This window comes from Diabrotica virgifera, chromosome 3 (assembly GCF_917563875.1).
Source record: "Diabrotica virgifera virgifera chromosome 3, PGI_DIABVI_V3a".
Lineage (NCBI taxonomy): Eukaryota > Metazoa > Arthropoda > Insecta > Coleoptera > Chrysomelidae > Diabrotica > Diabrotica virgifera.
The window spans coordinates 57,509,312-57,528,857 of NC_065445.1; the positions used below are offsets into that span (position 1 = coordinate 57,509,312).

General features: G+C 31.6%; 1 protein-coding gene across 1 annotated transcript in view; it reads right to left on the reverse strand.

Moving 5' to 3' along the window:
- LOC114324501 (connectin-like) overlaps positions 1 to 19,546 on the reverse strand; it is a 1,593,699-nt gene that overhangs the window by 953,792 nt on the left and 620,361 nt on the right. The gene's annotated exons all lie outside the window — the stretch shown is intronic.

A 19,546-nucleotide genomic window follows, 5' to 3' on the forward strand; every position in this document is an offset into this window, starting at 1 on the left:
TGCGTTCACAGTATATAGGATTACATATTTTTTAAAATATGCTTATTGTGATCTTTTTAATTCCTAATTTATAAGGATTATAAATTACTCATTTCCAAATACACTGGCGTAACTGGCCCTTTTTAGCCAAGTCCCATACTAATAAAATATATTTATATGTAATTCATAATTCATATAATATTGTAATTTTGACATGTATAATTATCCATTTGAAAAAATAAGTAAATGCTTTTGTAATCTTTATATTCCAATTAAGAAAAAATAAATCACTTAGGTTGAGAGGGGGGCCGATCGTCCCCATCGCCCCCCACTGGATCCGCCACTGGTTACAGTAATTATATTATAACAAGAATAAAAAACCGCTAAACGTCGTAAAAATGAGTGGCGCATACAATCTTCCAGCTACAAAAGAGCTGATATGAATATTACGTGGCGCAAAAATGTATTTTCATTTTGATGGAAAATAAAATCCTAGTTTTATTTTGAAAGATTTTTCCTAAATATTTGCTACAATTGAAGTAAAACAGTAAATTTGATACAATTTGCATTTTGATGCTCTTTTGTGGCGAGTTTCACTTCAAATTTAGCAAATATTTTGGAAAAAATCTTTCAAAATAAAACTCGAATTTTATTTTCCATCAAAATGAAAATACATTTTCGCGTCACGTAATATTCATATCAGCTCTTTTGTAGCTGGAATATTGTACGCGCCACTCATTTTTACGTCATTTAGCGGTTTTTTATTCTTGTATCAGGAGTTTTTCAAAGTTTTTTATAAATTAAATGTATGAAGTTGAATGTAATGTTCCTCGATTACACGTTAAGCGTTATAAATAGTCGCCTTTGTCGCATTCTCTCCCAAATAATCTAGAAGCTAGTAGTTACAACACCAGACTTATGATAAGACAATCCGAGTTCATATTCCAGCCATCCTAATAATTATGGCCGGCAAATGAACTCGGATTGCACGATCAATCTTAGCGTCGTAACCACTACAACTACATAAAACATTTCGACGATAATTGCTAAATGGATTATACTTTTGGAGCTCGATATCTTCTGAACGGCACTTAACCGATTTTGATCATTAAACATGAGTTTGAAACGTATTGACAAGTAGTATCTGATGCATCCAAGGTCAAGTATGATAATTAAAGGTATTACAGGAATTACAGAGCTTGAAAAACCCTTTTCTCCATAAGAAATAGATTTGATCAAATTTATGTAGCGTATAACATAAAAATTAGAATTTTTCCAGATAAGAGGTATATACCATTAACCGAGTCTAGCGTCCTCCTACAAACGCTCAGTTATTGGCCCAATTCGTAGGTTGAAATTTTGAGTAATTGTCGAAAAACCAAAATTTTCCAAAGCTTAATTTTTCAGTTTTTCGGCTATACTGAGCCGTGTGTAGGTAAGATCTTGACCGCTTAGGCACCATTAGAAAGCATAGCTCAACACTATTGATTTGGTGTATTTGCGGTTTTTCTGTCTCTCCTGGAACCTAAGATAAATATGCCCAAAAAATATGCAATTTTGTATATACCAAGCCCTCTAACTGGCTTATCTGTGGTTAAAATTCATAAACTACACTGGTTCTGAATCGCTCCTGACCTTCTCTTGAAACGCAGAAAAGAGATTAAGATCAGTGTATCTTTTCCACATACATACTGATGTGATCTTGATTATTGATATGAGATAATATTCTTATTTGTCATTTAATTTAATCAATGCATTAATAATAATTTAATTAATTTACCAGATCACATATCAATATGTTTTCAATCTCAGGGCGAATTATAAAATTAATTACTTACTCTCGTGGCTTCTAAGTATTTCTCAATGGTTCCTAATCGGGATATGAAAGAAAAGAGTAAAATAATACACACATATGGGTTACAATTATAATCAAAATATTGTTTATTTTATTTAAATGGCAATCACTGCTTAATATTTGCTAGATCTTATTATTCTTAAACATAACATTTACAAATGGGAATCTTATTTCCTTTTGGTTTCCAATTGAAAGTTTTTATTAACATTTAACTATTAGGATTTATTAGCAACAATTCTATTTAAGTTTGATGAAGCTTTTCTGATATTATTTATTATGTTCTTCAATTTATAATGTGGTATTTAATACGAAAAACCCATACATTCATGTCCAAACAAATGAGACTGACCTTTTTCTGGTGAACTGAGAATGTCTTCACACAAGACCCGTTTCCTGCTATCCTTGGCTGCGATCAAAACCTCGTCCTGGCTTTCAGTAATGTTCTCCTTTGAAGATTAGCTCGTATGGCTCTCGTTCCTGCTTCTGTCGTGATGCTGTGTTCTACCTTTTTCGAAACTGCAATCCGCTACCGGGACACTCTTGGCTCAAGGAGGTTCTTTACTCTCAACCTGGCCTACCTCTCGTTCCACGATAGATCTCCACACTCACGGAACTACACCGGCTTTCTCACTCTCCGTACACTACCGTCTACTACTGGACTTCACTTCTCCACAGCTCAAAACATTCTGATCTCTATTTGTCATTCATTCCCCTACTTTCTAAATATCCCTTCCAGATTCACAAATCAACCTTCCACCACCAACTCTCATTCGCAGTATTCCTCAAAACCAATCTTTAATCTTTCTAAATATGCTTAATGGATTTCAAAAAAAAATAGTTAATTCCCATTCTAAAATTACTTTCTACTATTTACAAAATTTAATGACCTATTATCTACTTCAACTGAGTCTTATTTAGCATAGGCTAATGATTGAACCTTCCGCGAACAACGATAATGACCTATTATCGATTTCACTTGAGTTTTATTTAGCATAGGCTAATGATCGAACCTTCCGCGAACAACGATAATGGTACGCGCCATTCACTTTGTTTATTCTAAGCGCATTGTCCCGAGTTTCATATGCTTCTTCTAATCACTTCTTAAAATTAAATATAACAATTTGTTGTATACAGGTTGTTCTAAATTTATATGCCCGTGGTTGAGAAAATTGAAAATATTTTATATTAAATTGAATTTTGTTTATAATTATAAAAATTTAATTTTCATATCAAATAGAAATATAACAAATCCCCGCCTTGTATTCGATACAATTTATCTGCATTTTTAAATAAATTTTCTCGAGGCAAAACCAACTCCCTGTATATTTCCTTACTTTAATCTACGTCTTATATCCTAACTTACTATCTACTTCATGTAATTCTGTCTTTTATTCGTGATATTTGTATACATCGTGAATATTATAAATTCCTCGGATCTTTTCCGAGTTCCTGTGCCTCAACTCATAACTATTTATCCCATTTTCATTATTCACGATGTACGGGCCTTCGAAAACAGGCATCAACTTTGCGCAAATGCCCCCAGTAAGATTTGACACTCGTAATGCCCTCACGAGTACTTTTTCACCCTTTTGGAAAGTCACTGGTCTTCTTTTTCTATTGTGTTCCTGTCTTTGGATATATTTTTCGTTGCTTCGCCGTAATCTTCTCTGTACGGTTTCAATCACCTGTTGATATTCTTTTGGCTCTTGGTCTTCCCATGGCCTTATCGGCAGTACACCCTTCATGATGTATTCTGGGGTCTCTTTTGTTACTGTGCTCGGAATCGTATTTAGTCCTGTCGCCAGGGGGGGTACAACGGCCTCGTTAATTCAGATGGACTTACTCAAGTTTTTTTTATGTATTTTGACCCGTAGAACACGAATTTTTTGGGTAACAGTTGATCCGAATGTCGATAAGATTGTTATAGACCAAGAACTTGAGGAATCAAATAACAGCGATTTTTGGCAAAACAAAACAATATTTTGTATTTTTTGGGCCATTTTAAGTAAAAAATATTTTTACAAGTTTTTTCGTAGGATGCACAGTTTTCGAGATAAACGCGGTTGAACTTTAAAAAAATCGAAAAATTGCAATTTTTGAACCCGAATAACTTTTGATTAAAAAATAAAATAGCAAGTCTGCTTACCGCATTTGAAAGTTTAAGTCAAATTATATCGGTTTTGATTATTTGCATTGGTAAAAATTTATTTTTTTATTGTTTAACAAAGCTATAAACACGTAGGGTTTCCCGTGCTTTTACATGCGTTTTAACGCATGTAACGTAGAAATAGTCTTGATTGCACTAGTACCTATTCTACCTACTCGTTCGATTTTAAATGAGAAATCATAGAAACATCACTCACGCACTAGTTGTTTGTAGCTTTGTTTAACAATAACACAATAAATTTTTAGCAATGCAAATAATCAAAACCGACATAATTTGACTTGAACTTTCAAAGGCGCTAAGCAGAATTGCTATTTTATCTTTTAATCAAAAGTTATTCGGGTTTAAAAATTGCAGTTTTTCGATTTTTTGAAAGTTCAACCGCGTTTATCTCGAAAACTGTGCATCCTACTAAAAAACTTGTAAAAATATTTTTTGCTTAAAATGACCCAAAAAATACAAAATATTGTTTTGTTTTGCCAAAAATCGCTGTTATTTGATTCCTCAAGTTCTTGGTCTATAACAATCTTATCGACATCCGGATCAACTGTTACCGAAAAAATTCGTGTTCTACGGGTCAAAATACATAAAAAAAACTTGGGTAAGTCCATCTGAATTAACGAGGCCGTTGTACCCCCCCTGGCGACAGGACTAATTTAGATACCTTTCTATTTCCGCCATTTTCCTGTCCCAATGGCGATGTTGACCATCTGTTGCAATGCGAAGAAATTTCGTCACTTCCTGTATGAATCGTTCCGAAGGATTACTCTGTGGATGCCTGATGCTGACAAAATTTGTCTCTATTCCTCGTTCTCGAAGTTGTCCCTTGAAACGATCATTTCGGAAATACGTTGCTTTGTCCAGTAGAATCTTTTTTGGTGTTCCTACTATGGCTATAAAATTGTCGATTTTTCTTAATATTTCTTCCCCCTTTGTGGTGCGGCAACTATATAATTTTACGTACTTTGAAAACACATCCACCATTACCAGAATATGTTTGTTCCTTTTAGTGGTCATGATTAGATCGCTTAACATATCTATTGCTACAATGTCAAGTTTGTTTCGGGCTTCAATATTTTTGGCAACATTTTCGTTTTTGAAATTTCGACTCTTATATTTTTGACATACATCGCACTTCTGGGTAATTTCCTTTGCAATGCGGTAATCCTGTCGGCTGATGTAATTTTCCCTAAAAACGAGCCAAACTTTTCTGCTACCGATATGCCCATTGTCCTCATGTAATTTCTTTATTATCTTTTCGGCCAATGTCTGTGTCACTAAATATAGTTCCTTTCCGTCTATTCTCTTAAAATATATGTTATTTTCTACTTCCGCTCTTCTTTTCTCTCTTTCCTCTAGGTCTTCCTGGTTTGTCCTTATCTCATTTAACGAATATATCCCTTCTTCTTGTATTAATCTATTTAGTCCCACCTGTAGAGTAATTGTTTCCTTTTTTCCGGTGTCCTCATCCCGTGTTAGAGCGTCGGCTATTATGTTGTCTTTTCCTTTTATATATCGGAACTCAAAATCATACTCCTGTGAATGCCTCTATGTATTCTATTATTTACTAATCTATTCTTCATGATATGTACTAAAGCTGCATGGTCTGTTTCGATTGTGAATTTTGCTCCCAATAAGTAAAACCTCAATTTGTTTACGCAATATAGTACACTGGCAAACTCCAATTCTGTAACACTATATTTTCTCTCATGTGTTTTAGTCACTCGAGATATAAAACATATCGGCACTTCTTGGTCGTTTTGTATTTGAGACAGAACTCCTGCAAATTTTTGTATGGACGCATCAGTTCGGAGTATAAAAGGTAAATTGTAAATGGGGTGGTATATTTTCGTTCCTTTTGCGAATTCTCGTTTTAATGTTTCGAAAGCTTCCTCCAGTTCTTCTTTCCAATTCCATTTGATTCCTTTTTTAAGCAATTTTATCAGAGGGATTTCCTTTTGGCTCAAATCGGGAATCAGCTTTTTAAAATAATTAATCGTGCCAAGAAAACCTCTCAATGTTTTCAAATTCGTTGGTCTTGGGTATTCATCTATGAGCTTGACTCTGTCTTCGGCTAATCTTACTGTTTTGGTGTCCAATTGAAAACCCAAATAAATGACTTCTTTTTGAAAAAATTGACATTTTTCAATGTTTAATTTCAATCCCGCTGTGACCAATTCTTCCAGAATTATTTCCATGTGTTCCAGATGACTCTGAGTATCTTGTGAAAAAATTAATAAATCATCGATATAATGAACTATGAAATCTTCATGGCGATTCAAAATGGTATGTAGAGCTCGGACGAGTGCAGCACAAGCACTCTGCAATCCAAATGGCACTACCTTAAACCGGTAGACAATACCATCAATAGAAAAAGCGGTGTAGTTTCTACACTTTTCAGCTAACGGTATCAACCAAAAACTGTGTTTTAAGTCAATTTTCGAAAATATGTGTGACCCGGTGATTCTTCCAAAAATGGCCTCGATGTTTAGAGGTGATTCATATTGTGATACAGTGTGCTGGTTGATATTCCTGGCATCTAAACATAATCTCAATTCTCCATTGCTTTTCTTTACTATCACAATCGGGTTAACATACGGTGAATCACATCTTTCGATGATTTGATCTTCCAACATTTTATTTATTTCTTCTTTCACCTCTTGTCGATACTTGTATGGAATCGGGTAAGTCTTTGATCGAAAATTTCCCAAGTTTTTCACCTCAAATGAATGTTCGTACTTTTTAGCCACTCTGTTTTCCTCATTGATCAAATTTTCGTAGTTTCTTAACATCAACCGCAATTCTTTTTCTTTCCCTTCTCCACATATCAATTTTCTGTCTTTTTTCTCAGATTCTTTACACATGTTTACCGTGCATTCTGCATCCTCGTGTGCATATACCTCCTCTTCAAATACCACTGTTTCAATCATATTCTTTTCACTTTCATTTTTTAGCTTTATTTCTTCTTCTCCTGAGCTCGTCTCTTCTTTTGAGGAATCCTAGGTTTCCTTTGTTTCTGATACTCTCAAATTTTCTTCTTCTGGGCTCAACTCTTCTTTTGAGGAGCCACAGATTTCATTTTCTTTTATCTTTTTCTTACCTTTTCTCCTTTTTCTTCTTTGTCCTTGCTTCGCTGCCAAATTCATTTCCACTGTTTGTTCTTTACCTGATTCGTCCGTATTTTGTTTCTCATGTTTCTTGTCCTGTTCTTTTTCTTTTTCTTCTGTTAGTTTCATCGTATTATTTTTAAAATCTATCACTACATGTTTTTCTGCCAATTCGTCAACTCCTACTATCATGTCATGTGACATGTTTGGCATTATTACACATTGTAGTGCATACATATTCTTACCCAGTCGTACCATTACTCGTATGCCTTCATTTATAGTTGCCAATGTCCGTTTGTTTGCGCCCACTAAATTTACCCTAGGTATTTTGTAAATTAAATTTGTTAAGTTAACTTCTTCTATTAGTTTTCTGTTGACCAATGTTATTTCAGATCCAGTGTCTATCATAATTTTAATTGGTTTCTCGTTGATAAATCTATCCACAAATTTTAAATTAACTCCATTTTTCTTTTCGTTGTTTCCTGCCAATTTAATAAACTCCTTGGGGTAACAAAAGATTCCTGTTTGATTTTTGGTTTTTAGTGAGCGCCGTCGTGAAAAGACGCCGGTTGCTCATCGTTGTTTATATTTTCGTCATAATGTCTCTCTCTGTCATATTCATCTGTCTGGGTATTATTTACTTCTCTTCTATTTTCTCTTGGTCTGTCGGATCTGTTTCGGTTTTCTCGATATCCCTGTTCATTTTGTCTACCATTATTTCTGTTTTCTTGATTTGAGCGTGTGTGTTTCTATTTTGGTATTCTCGATTTCTGTCCTTATTCCATTGCCTATTTCTTTGTTCATAATTTCCTCTTCCGTTGTCTCTATTTTCGTTTTCCCTTCTGGGATTAAAATCTCGTCTTGTATAGTCCCTCCTATTTTGATTTCTATCTCTGTAATCTTGTGTTTCTCGGGGCCTGTAATCTTCTCGCGACCTTCTTGATTTTCTTTCTCTTATACGTGATTCTCTTATTTGTAGGAATTGGCATAAACTATCTATGTCTTTGTAATTTTGCAATGTGATATGGTCTTCCAGCGTTTCCTCGAAATGTCTTGCAATCAGTTCAACTAATTGTTCCGATGAGTAATTATATTGTAAATGTTTTGCATTATTGTAAATTTGTAACGCATATGTCCTTTCTGATACACCCATCCTATCATTGTATTTCCCATTTTGCAGTTCCTTGTTAATTTCCAATTGTTGGACCTTTCCCCAGAAATAATTCAAAAATTTTTGTTCAAATTGTTGCCAATTGCCGAATTCTTCTTCTTTGCAATCGAACCATAGGCTTGCTTCATATTTGAGATGGTTTCTGATAGTTTCTTTTGCTGTTTCGAAATTTCCGATGTGCTGTATTTTCTTTTTCAGGCTATTTATGAACGGCACTGGGTGTAATCTTCTTACATCCCCGCCAAACCTTATCTTCACGTCATCTGTGCTATGTATAACCATTTCTCTTCTTTCTCCTACATTTTGTTGCGTCCGGTTTTCGGTGACTTGTTTTTCTATTTCTGTGATTCTTTTTTCCACTTCTTCTCTGTCTACTTGAATAGCATTTTCCAACTTATTTTCCAAATTTTCTATTTCCTTTTTCTGGCAATTCGTTATCTCCTTTATTTTATTTTGAATTTTCATTTCTTGTTCTTTCATCTCGTTTTTCATTGTTGTTAAACATCCTTTTACTTCCTTTTCATACTTTCCTATGCGTTCCTCCATTTTGTTGTTGTTCTCTTCTATTGCTTGTTTCATTTTTTGTTGTGTTTCATCCATTTTTTGATCCAATTTTTGTTGTGTTTCATCCATTTTTTGTTGTGTTTCATCCATTTTTTGATCCAATTTTTGTTGTGTTTCCTCTATTTTTTGTTGTGTTTCATCCATTTTTTGTTGTGTTTCATCCATTTTTTGATCCACTTTATCCATTTTCTTTGATGTCTCTTCCTGATTTTTATCCATTGCTTGTTTTGTTTCCTGTTGGTTGTCTTGGATTCTATCCATTTTCTTTTGTGTTTCATCCTGATTTTTATCCATTGTTCGTTTTGCTTCATCCATTTTTTGTGACTGGAGTTGCATAAGTTGTAATATCTTTTCCAATTCTGACAATTCTTTTTTTCCTGTCTCCATGATTGTTGTGTTTAAAATATCTTCTTGGTCTGAATTTTCCTCTTGATCTGAATGTTCTTTTTGTTTTTTGTTGTCTTTGCTTTGGCTTCTTGTCACAGACATTTGTTTTCAAGAAGTACTATCCCCGCCAAATATGAAATTTTACTAGTATGTTACCAAGACGACTTTTTCTCACCCAAATATTATAAATTGTCAATAAATATATCAAATGTAAATATCGTAAAAATAAAATATTAAATGAGTTATGTAAAATTTGTACCTAAAGAGATCTAAAATTATATGTTATCAAATGTAAGTATCTCACTTTTTACCACAGGCATATAAATTTTCAAATATCGGCTTTACTCTTTCTATCCTTCAAATTTGCCACTACAAATACTTTTCCATGCTTTCCACGTTGGACGACAGTTGATGTGATCTTGATTATTGATATGAGATAATATTCTTATTTGTCATTTAATTTAATCAATGCATTAATAATAATTTAATTAATTTACCAGATCACATATCAATATGTTTTCAATCTCAGGGCGAATTATAAAATTAATTACTTACTCTCGTGGCTTCTAAGTATTTCTCAATGGTTCCTAATCGGGATATGAAAGAAAAGAGTAAAATAATACACACATATGGGTTACAATTATAATCAAAATATTGTTTATTTTATTTAAATGGCAATCACTGCTTAATATTTGCTAGATCTTATTATTCTTAAACATAACATTTACAAATGGGAATCTTATTTCCTTTTGGTTTCCAATTGAAAGTTTTTATTAACATTTAACTATTAGGATTTATTAGCAACAATTCTATTTAAGTTTGATGAAGCTTTTCTGATATTATTTATTATGTTCTTCAATTTATAATGTGGTATTTAATACGAAAAACCCATACATTCATGTCCAAACAAATGAGACTGACCTTTTTCTGGTGAACTGAGAATGTCTTCACACAAGACCCGTTTCCTGCTATCCTTGGCTGCGATCAAAACCTCGTCCTGGCTTTCAGTAATGTTCTCCTTTGAAGATTAGCTCGTATGGCTCTCGTTCCTGCTTCTGTCGTGATGCTGTGTTCTACCTTTTTCGAAACTGCAATCCGCTACCGGGACACTCTTGGCTCAAGGAGGTTCTTTACTCTCGACCTGGCCTACCTCTCGTTCCACGATAGATCTCCACACTCACGGAACTACACCGGCTTTCTCACTCTCCGTACACTACCGTCTACTACTGGACTTCACTTCTCCACAGCTCAAAACATTCTGATCTCTATTTGTCATTCATTCCCCTACTTTCTAAATATCCCTTCCAGATTCACAAATCAACCTTCCACCACCAACTCTCATTCGCAGTATTCCTCAAAACCAATCTTTAATCTTTCTAAATATGCTTAATGGATTTCAAAAAAAAATAGTTAATTCCCATTCTAAAATTGCTTTCTACTATTTACAAAATTTAATGACCTATTATCTACTTCAACTGAGTCTCATTTAGCATAGGCTAATGATTGAACCTTCCGCGAACAACGATAATGACCTATTATAGATTTCACTTGAGTTTTATTTAGCATAGGCTAATGATCGAACCTTCCGCGAACAACGATAATGGTACGCGCCATTCACTTTGTTTATTCTAAGCGCATTGTCCCGAGTTTCATATGCTTCTTCTAATCACTTCTTAAAATTAAACATAACAATTTGTTGTATACATGTTGTTCTAAATTTTTATGCCCGTGGTTGAGAAAATTGAAAATATTTTATATTAAATTGAATTTTGTTTATAATTATCAAAATTTAATTTTCATATCAAATAGAAATATAACAATACATACACATACATATCCACAAACATTTTCCCCTTTTTTAATAAAAATTGAGTCATATTTCTGAGCTCGGTAACTTTTGAATGGTATAACCGATTTTCAAAATTAGACATGCGTTGGAAAGGTAATGATCAGTACTATGAGAAGCTTCAAAAACCTGACTTAAATTTTTGAAATTTTTGGGGGTTTGGGGACGAGAATGAAAAACAGAGCCTAATTTTTCAATTCAGTCAGATTAGAAAATCGAAAATTTCGTGTATATACAGGGTGTAACAAAAATACAGTTCATAAATTTAATCACATATTCTGGGACCAAAAATAGTTCGACTGAACCTCACTTACCTTAGTACAAATGTGCTCATAAAAAAAGTTAAAGTCCTTTGAAGTTACAAAATGAAAATCGATTTTTTCCAATATATCGAAAACTATTACAGATCTTTTATTGAAAATAGACGTGTGACATTCTTATGGTAGTAGTATCTTAAGAAAAAATTATAGTGAAATTTGGACACCCCATAAAAATTTTATGGGGGTTTTGTTCCTTTAAACCCCCCCAAACTTTTTTGTACGTTCCAATTTAATTATCATTGTAGTACCATTAGTTAAGCACAATATTTTAAAAATTTTTTGCCTCCTAGTACTTTTTCGAAAAGTCAGTTTTTATCGAGATGTTTTGAATATTTGTCAAATCCACCACATATTTGTATATGGCTAAGTACGATTATGGAGACTTAGAATATGAAAATTTATTTATGATTTACATTTTTAGATATATTTTGAACCATTTTAAAAAAGAAGTCACACATCTCGATAAAAAGTGCCTTCTAGAAAAAATACAAAGAGGCAAAAAAATTTAAAAAATACTGTGTTTAAGTAATGGTACCGCAGTAAAAGTTTAATTGGAACATACACAAACATTTGGGGGGTTTAAAGGAACAAAACCCCCATACAATTTTTATGTTAACATATTAAAAAAGAAGCCGCAACTCGATAAAAACTGCCTTATCGAAAAAATACTAAGAGGCAAAAAAGTTTTAGAAATATTGAATTAAACTAATGGTACCACAAAAATAATTTAATTGGAACGTACACAAAAGTTTGGGGGGGTTTAAGGGAACAAAACCCCCATAAAATTTTTATGGGGTGCACAAATTTCACTATAATTCTTTTTTAAGATGTTCCTGTCATAAGAATGCCACATGTCCATTTTCAATAAAAAATCTGTAATAGTTTTCGGTATATTCGAAAAAATCGATTTTCATTTTGTAACTTCAAAGGGCTGTAACTTTTTTTATGTGCATATTTGTACTAAGGTAAATTAGGTTCATTCGAACTATTTTTGGTCTCAGAATATGAGATTTAATTTATGACCTGTATTTTCGTTACACCCTGTATAGTGTCGCATGTAGGGGTATTGTGCGCCATTGACGAGAACTGCCGTTCTCTGGTAATAGTATGAGTAGGTTTTCACAAAGGGAAATCCATTTCGTAGCTATACGGTCAGGTTATCTCTGATTAAGTTATCGCCTAGCAATAATTATCCGTTTATACTGTAGACTGCTTTTACAATTTGCTTCAGTAATTATATCAATGTTACTAGCGAATTATTCGGCTGTTACAACAATAAGTATGATTATTTAACTTGAACGTGTAATAAATTTATGGCATATTTTAAACCTTATAACAATCTGTTATGAAGTAGGTAAAAGTCAAACAATTCGGCATGCAGTTCATAGATTTAATGACATCATAACCCACCGGTATAAACTTAACGGCAAACAAATTCAACAAATTTTCCTTATACAGTATGACCCTGTAAGTTGTATCCATATGGAAAACTTTTTTATTATTAATTTTACGAAAAAAGCTATTCTTCATAGAAAGCTCTGCATGGTCCAAAACCTAAGATTCAACCATCAGATATAAAATTTTATGAATATTATAAGAGGTATGTCAAAAAGTTTGAATTATACTCAAGAGTAAAGTAGCTTTATTTTTCATAATATTGAAAATTGCTATAATGAAAAGTTGTTTGGAATTAAAAACTATATTCTAATATGCAATTACATCCTCCTAACTGAAATTTTTTTTGAAAAATTATGGATAACTAACATTATTTTCAGTAATTTTAATTCTAATAACTCTTTTATTATTAATTTTACGAAAAAAAGTGATTCTTAATAAAAAGTTCTGCATGGTCTGAAACCTAAAATACAACCATATTATGTCAAATTTTATCAATTTTATACAAGGTATGTCAAAAAATATGAATTTGGCTCAAGAGTAAAATACCTTTATTTTTCACAATATCGAAAATTGTTATTATGAAAAGTTATTAAGAATTAAAAACCATGTTTCAGTATGTAATTACATCCTTCTAATTGAAATTTTTTGAACTATAAAGGTACTTTACTTTTGATCTAAATTTATCTTTTTTGACATACCTCGTATAAAATTGACATAAAATGACTCGTATTTTAGGTTTTAGGGTATTTTAGACCATGCAGAACTTTTTATTCACTTTTTTCGCTTTAATCACTTTTTTTGTAAAATTAATTATAAAAGAGTTATTACAAATAAAATTACTGAAAATAATGTTAGTTATCCATAATTTTTCAAAAATTTTTTTTTTTTTCAATTAGAAGGATGTAGTTGCATATTAGAATATAGTTTTTAATTCCAAACAACTTTTCATAATAGCAATTTTCAATATTGTGAAAAATAAAGCTACTTTACTCTGGAGTGAAATTCAAACTTTTTGACATACCTCGTATAATATTCATAAAATTTGATATCTGGTGGTTGAATCTTAGGTTTTTGACCATGCAGAGCTTTTTATGAAGAATAACTTTTTTCGTAAAATTAATAATAAAAAAGTTTTCCATATGGATACAACTTACAGGGACATACTGTATATTAGTTTTTTCGCTACCGTCAAGTTTAACAGGAAAGCGGTGTTGTCACATAAAAAACATATATTTATTTACCACATAAGCTACCGGCTACACTGTTGCTCTATGTCTTTAAGAGTGTAGCAAATCTGTAATATAAGTGACAAAGTCGTGTTGTCGTATAGAAGGTCATGTAAGATCTTTGTTTGTTTATTTTTTTCTTCTATTATGGCCTTTGGAAGCTGCGCTCATTTAGCCAGCAACTTTTCTTAAATTAACGCCTAACTAAACCTACCAAACAACGAGGCTATTACGAACCTAATCGACCAATTAAGGATGGGGAAGGGAAAGTGAAGTTGGTTAAATAATAATCTCTCGTTAAAATATAAATTAACAAAATAAAATATAATTTGAAAACAATAAATTGACATTATAATTTTAACCTCCTATATTAAGACAGACGTCAGTTACCATTTACCATCTCACCAAATATAATAATGACTTCATAATATTATACTCGTCACTACTTCTAGCCAATGAAATGCTTGCTGTAATAGGAATGGCATGTCAAGAAAATCTGATTATATATTTTATCGCCAACCGTCATTAAAGCAATGTATTATTGAACTTATTTGCCATCATTTGCGGCAGTAAAGAAGCACTTTATTGTACTGAAAGAAGAATGTTACTTTACCTGCACGCGATTAATCAAATTAACCGAGATTGAATGTAAATGGTCGATGGCAGTAATCGAATGGCAGTATTTGAGTGAACTTAAAATTTATTTAGTTTCATTATTAAAAATATTGTACACAATTGGCGATATTATCAATTAAAGGGCCTAGCCGGGTAAGATGGTGAAAAGTGCCCCACCCAATTTAAATTCCATATAGGCCACTTTTTAGCACATATAGAGGAACTCACTTTCTGAAATTTTTAGCCCCCTAGGTGGTCACGTGAACGCCCTAGAGCCTAATTAGGCTTTTCAGGTTTTTATTTTTTCTTTCAGCCGCATCAAGAGCTAGCCAAAAACTTTATTGAAAAAAGTTGTAAGTTTCAAAAAATCTAGATGAAAAACTTTTTTTTTATTTTTTTGGCGGGAAATTCGAATTTTTAGAACAATTTTAAACTTTTAAATACCTCTGAAAAAAATACTAAGACACTCGTTTTTACGAAAATTAATTATAATGTGTATTTTTGAACAATCTTTAACCCTTAATTTTTTCAGATTTTTAAAATTGGTGAAACGTACCTTTAAAAATAAAAAACCGCATTTTTTCGGTTTTTTTTTTCGTTTTTTGATACAATTTTATACATATTTTTCAAAAAATTTAACACCGTCACTAGAATAGGTAAAAAACTGAAAAATAATTGGGGTTTGCTTAATAAAAATTTTTTATAACGATATCCATTTTCAAGATACAGGGCGTTGAAGAAAACAAAATTTTACATATTTTTTACGATTTTGCCGAAACTACTGCAACATTGTAATAAAACTTGGCGGGTTTTAAGAGGTAGTTATTGTGCATGTTTTGACATACAACTAAGGATTTAATATTCATCATTGGCGCGCATAGGGGTAATGGTCTGAAATTTTCAAAGAAAAAAAGATAGTACGCCACTGACATATTTCAAATTAACAATCATTTTTTAATTCCTCGTTCAATTTTCAATAAAAAATCTATCTTCTCATTTTTTCATGCGACGCGCCGTTTTGCTGCAAAAAATAAAATATCTTAACGCTTCCAAAGTATTCGAATTAATTTTGATAATAATGGATGTACGAGTTTATTATGTAGATGTAGAAAGTACTAGAAGTTCGAATACTTTGTAAGGGTTAAGATCTTTTATTTTTTGAATAAAAATGGCGCGTCGGATGAAAAAAAAAGAAGATACATTTTTTGTCACAAATTGAACGAGAAATTCAAAAACCATTGTTAATTTGAAATATGTTAGTGGCGTACTATCTTTATTCTTTAAAAAGTTCAGACCATTACCCCTATGCGCGCCAATAATGAATATCAAATCCTTAATTGTATGCCAAAGCATGCATAATAACTACCTCTTAAATCCCGCCAAGTTTTATTACAATGTTGCCAGTAGTTTCAGCAAAATCGTAAAAAATGTGTAAAATTTTGTTTTCTTCAACGCCCTGTATCTTGAAAATCGATGGCGTTACAAAAAATTTTATTAAGCAAACCCCAATTATTTTTCAGTTTTTACCTATTGTAGTGACAGTGTTACCTTTTTTGAAAAATATGTATAAAATTGTATCAAAAAACGAAAAAAACCGAAAAAACGCGGTTTTTTATTTTTAAAGGTACGTTTCACCAACTTTAAAAATCTGAAAAAATTCAGCGTGAAAGATTGTGCAAAAATACATATTATAATTGATTTTCGTAAAAACTAGTGTCTTAGTTTTTTTTTTCAGAGTTATTTAAAAGTTTAAAATTGTTCTAAAAATTCGAATTTCCCGCCAAAAAGTAAAAAAAAAATTTCTCATATAGATCTTTTTGAAACTTACAACTTTTTTCAATAAAGTTTTTGGCTAGCTCTTGATGCGGCTGGGATAAAAAATAAAAACATAAAATGCCTAATTAGGCTCTAGGGGGGTCACGTGACCACCTAGGGGCTAAAAATTTCAGAAAGTGAGTTCCTCTATATGTGCTAAAAAGTGGCCTAGGTATATGGAATTTAAATCGAGCTGGGGGCACTTTTCACCATCTTACCCGGCTAGGCCCTTTATGTCAAAAAGGAAAATTATGTAGTATCTTTTAATTATATTCATATAAAATAAATTAAATCTTTACCGATTTAGTAATTATTGAATATTGATAAATATCGATTAAAAATCGAAAGCGGCCGTCTTGCAAAATTTATCTGTCATCACTGTCATGAAATTATTATGACGTCTAAAATTTAAAACGTTTTTAATTTGTAAATTGTAAGTGTTCAAACCAACATCAAATTGTTGGCGATAAAATTTTGTATGCATCACGTCAGTAAAGACTCTTTATCGAACTCTCTGTTATTCTCCTCGCTCGCTACGCTCTTTCTGCTCATAATATCAGACTCGTTCCATAAAGACTAACTTTACTGACTTGGTACATAAATAACTATTTTCAAATTTAAAATATGACAACAGTGGGAAAATTGCGTGCGAGCTTTATTGTTTGACTTTGACCACGGAACAAATTTTTCACGAAGCCAAGTTTTGAAATTTTCGAACATATCTGGGTTGTAAAATTGCTAATTTAAAAAAAAAAGAAAATAGATATTCTTATTTCCATTTTAGCCAGATCAAAGAACAATCTGACCAAAAAATAAATAAAGGGAAGATGAAAATTTGGGAATAGGTAGTTTAAATTGTCTATTATTATATAAGAAAAAGTTTACAATTCAACATCCCCTCCATTTTACCAAAATGTAGGGGAATACTCCCCTCTCGAAGGTGAAAAATATACATTCAAAATAAGACCGGAATTGGATAAAATGACTAATTCTAAACAACTTTTGTTATTGAGTTGTTTCGCTAGGTCAATACTTTTCGAGTTATTTGCGAGTGAATATGTTCATTTTTAACAAAAAAAAACATGTTTTTGGACGGTTTTTCGGAGATAACTCAAAAAATAAGTATTTTATCGAAAAAAATATTCTTAGCAAAATATAGCTTATAAAAATTTGAAAAAAAAATGGTGCATGCATGAGAGGTTTGCAGACCCAGTAGAAGCAGAGTTGTAGCTAATGAAAAGTAGGTTCTTCTTCGCCAAATTCCAAATCAAATATTTCAATGTAAAATAACCCAAAAACGGAGCACTTTTCGGGGAAAATTCACTGTAACTTTTTTAAACTGTTTAAAAAAAGGTTTATTTTTGTTTAAAAAAAAACTTTTAACGTTAAAAGTAAGTGAGTTACGCTCAAAATACTGTTGGTCCCTTTTATTTTTTTGTAAAAAAAATCGCGAAAATCACCCTCTAATTAAGCATCACAAATAAATTTCAACATTACCACTTGACAAGTTATTTTGCTTATGTATTATTTATATAATTTGTAAGTCTCATTGGTTCAAACTGCTTATTTTTGAAAAAGCTATAGTTAAAATGGCTTGAACGAGTAACTAATCACGAGTTGAGGCAAATTTTGAACAGCCGTAGCATAACCAATTTTTGTCTAACAAAAAAACTAAAAATCAAAAATATCCAGAAAAGCAAAACGAACATTTTATTACTCTTTTAGATTTTTGGTATTACTAATAATTTTTAAGGTAAATCCATAAAAATTCCATTTTTTTCAAAATAAAAAAATTGTTTTATTTTCAACCCAATTTTTTTCAAAAATGAGCACTTTGAACCAATTAAACTTATAGATAATACAAACAATACCTAAGTAAAGTAACTTGTGAAGCGGTAACGATTAAGTTGATTTGGGAAGCTAATTAGGGGGTGATTTTCGCGATTTTTTAGCAAATAATAAAAAAGACCAGCATATTTTGAGCGTAAGTCACTTACTTAATGTTAGAAGTTTTTTTAAAAAACAAAAATAAACCTTTTTTTTAAACACTTTACAAAAGCTATAATGAATTTTTCCCGAAAAGTTCTCCGTTTTTTAGTTATTTCAAATTGAAATATTCGATATGGAATTTGACGAATAAGAACTTACTTTTAATTAGCTACAACTTTGCTTTTACTGGGTCTACAGACCTCATACATACACCATTTTTTTCAGTTTGTTATAAGCTATATTTTTGCTAAGAATATTTTTTTCGCTAAAATACTTACTTTTTGAGTCATCTGCGAAAAACCGTCTAAAAATATGTTTTTTTTTTAAATTCATAAATCCTTTAATTAATCCCTTTTGTTTTTTTTTGGTAAAAATGAGCATATTCACTCGCAAATAACTCGAAAATATTAACGTAGTGAAAAAACTCTATAGAACAAAAGTTACTTAGAATTAGTCATTTTATACAATTTTGGACTTATTTTGAATGTATATTTTTTCACCCCCAAGAAAATATTTTTCACCCCGTAGTTCAAAATGGAGGAGATGTAGAATTGTAAACTTTTTCTTATATAATAATAGACAATTTCAACTACCTATTCCCAAATTTTCATCCTTCCTTTATTTTTTTGGAGGTTTTCTTAAAATTTTGGATTCCCTGATCGGGCTATTTGTTTTGGCCATATCTTTAAATTTTTAATACCAAATTTCCAAAACGTAATTTTTAAATTTTTTAGCGCCTTTGTAAAAAAATTTATTTCTACGAGTTGGAAAATGCCTATTACTAATTGCGCCAGCAATTTTTAGGTAATTTAATTTCTAAACCATTCTACCCCTCCTCATTTTCATGGGAGATTCGGTTTCGGTAATTTCGAAATATTCAGGGAAAAATAATAAAAAATGAAAAATAGTGATCTCTAGTATGTATTTTTCATTCGATAATTTTTACTGAATTTCGTCCAACTTTTTATTGGTTCAACAATGCCCAAATTCTAGTTGTAAACAACCCTTAGTGACATGATTACCAAAATATAATGATCAGACCCACTAAAAACAACTTAAGCCCATCCAGACTGTCAAGTTATAAATTATTATCTAAATAAGTCCATTACT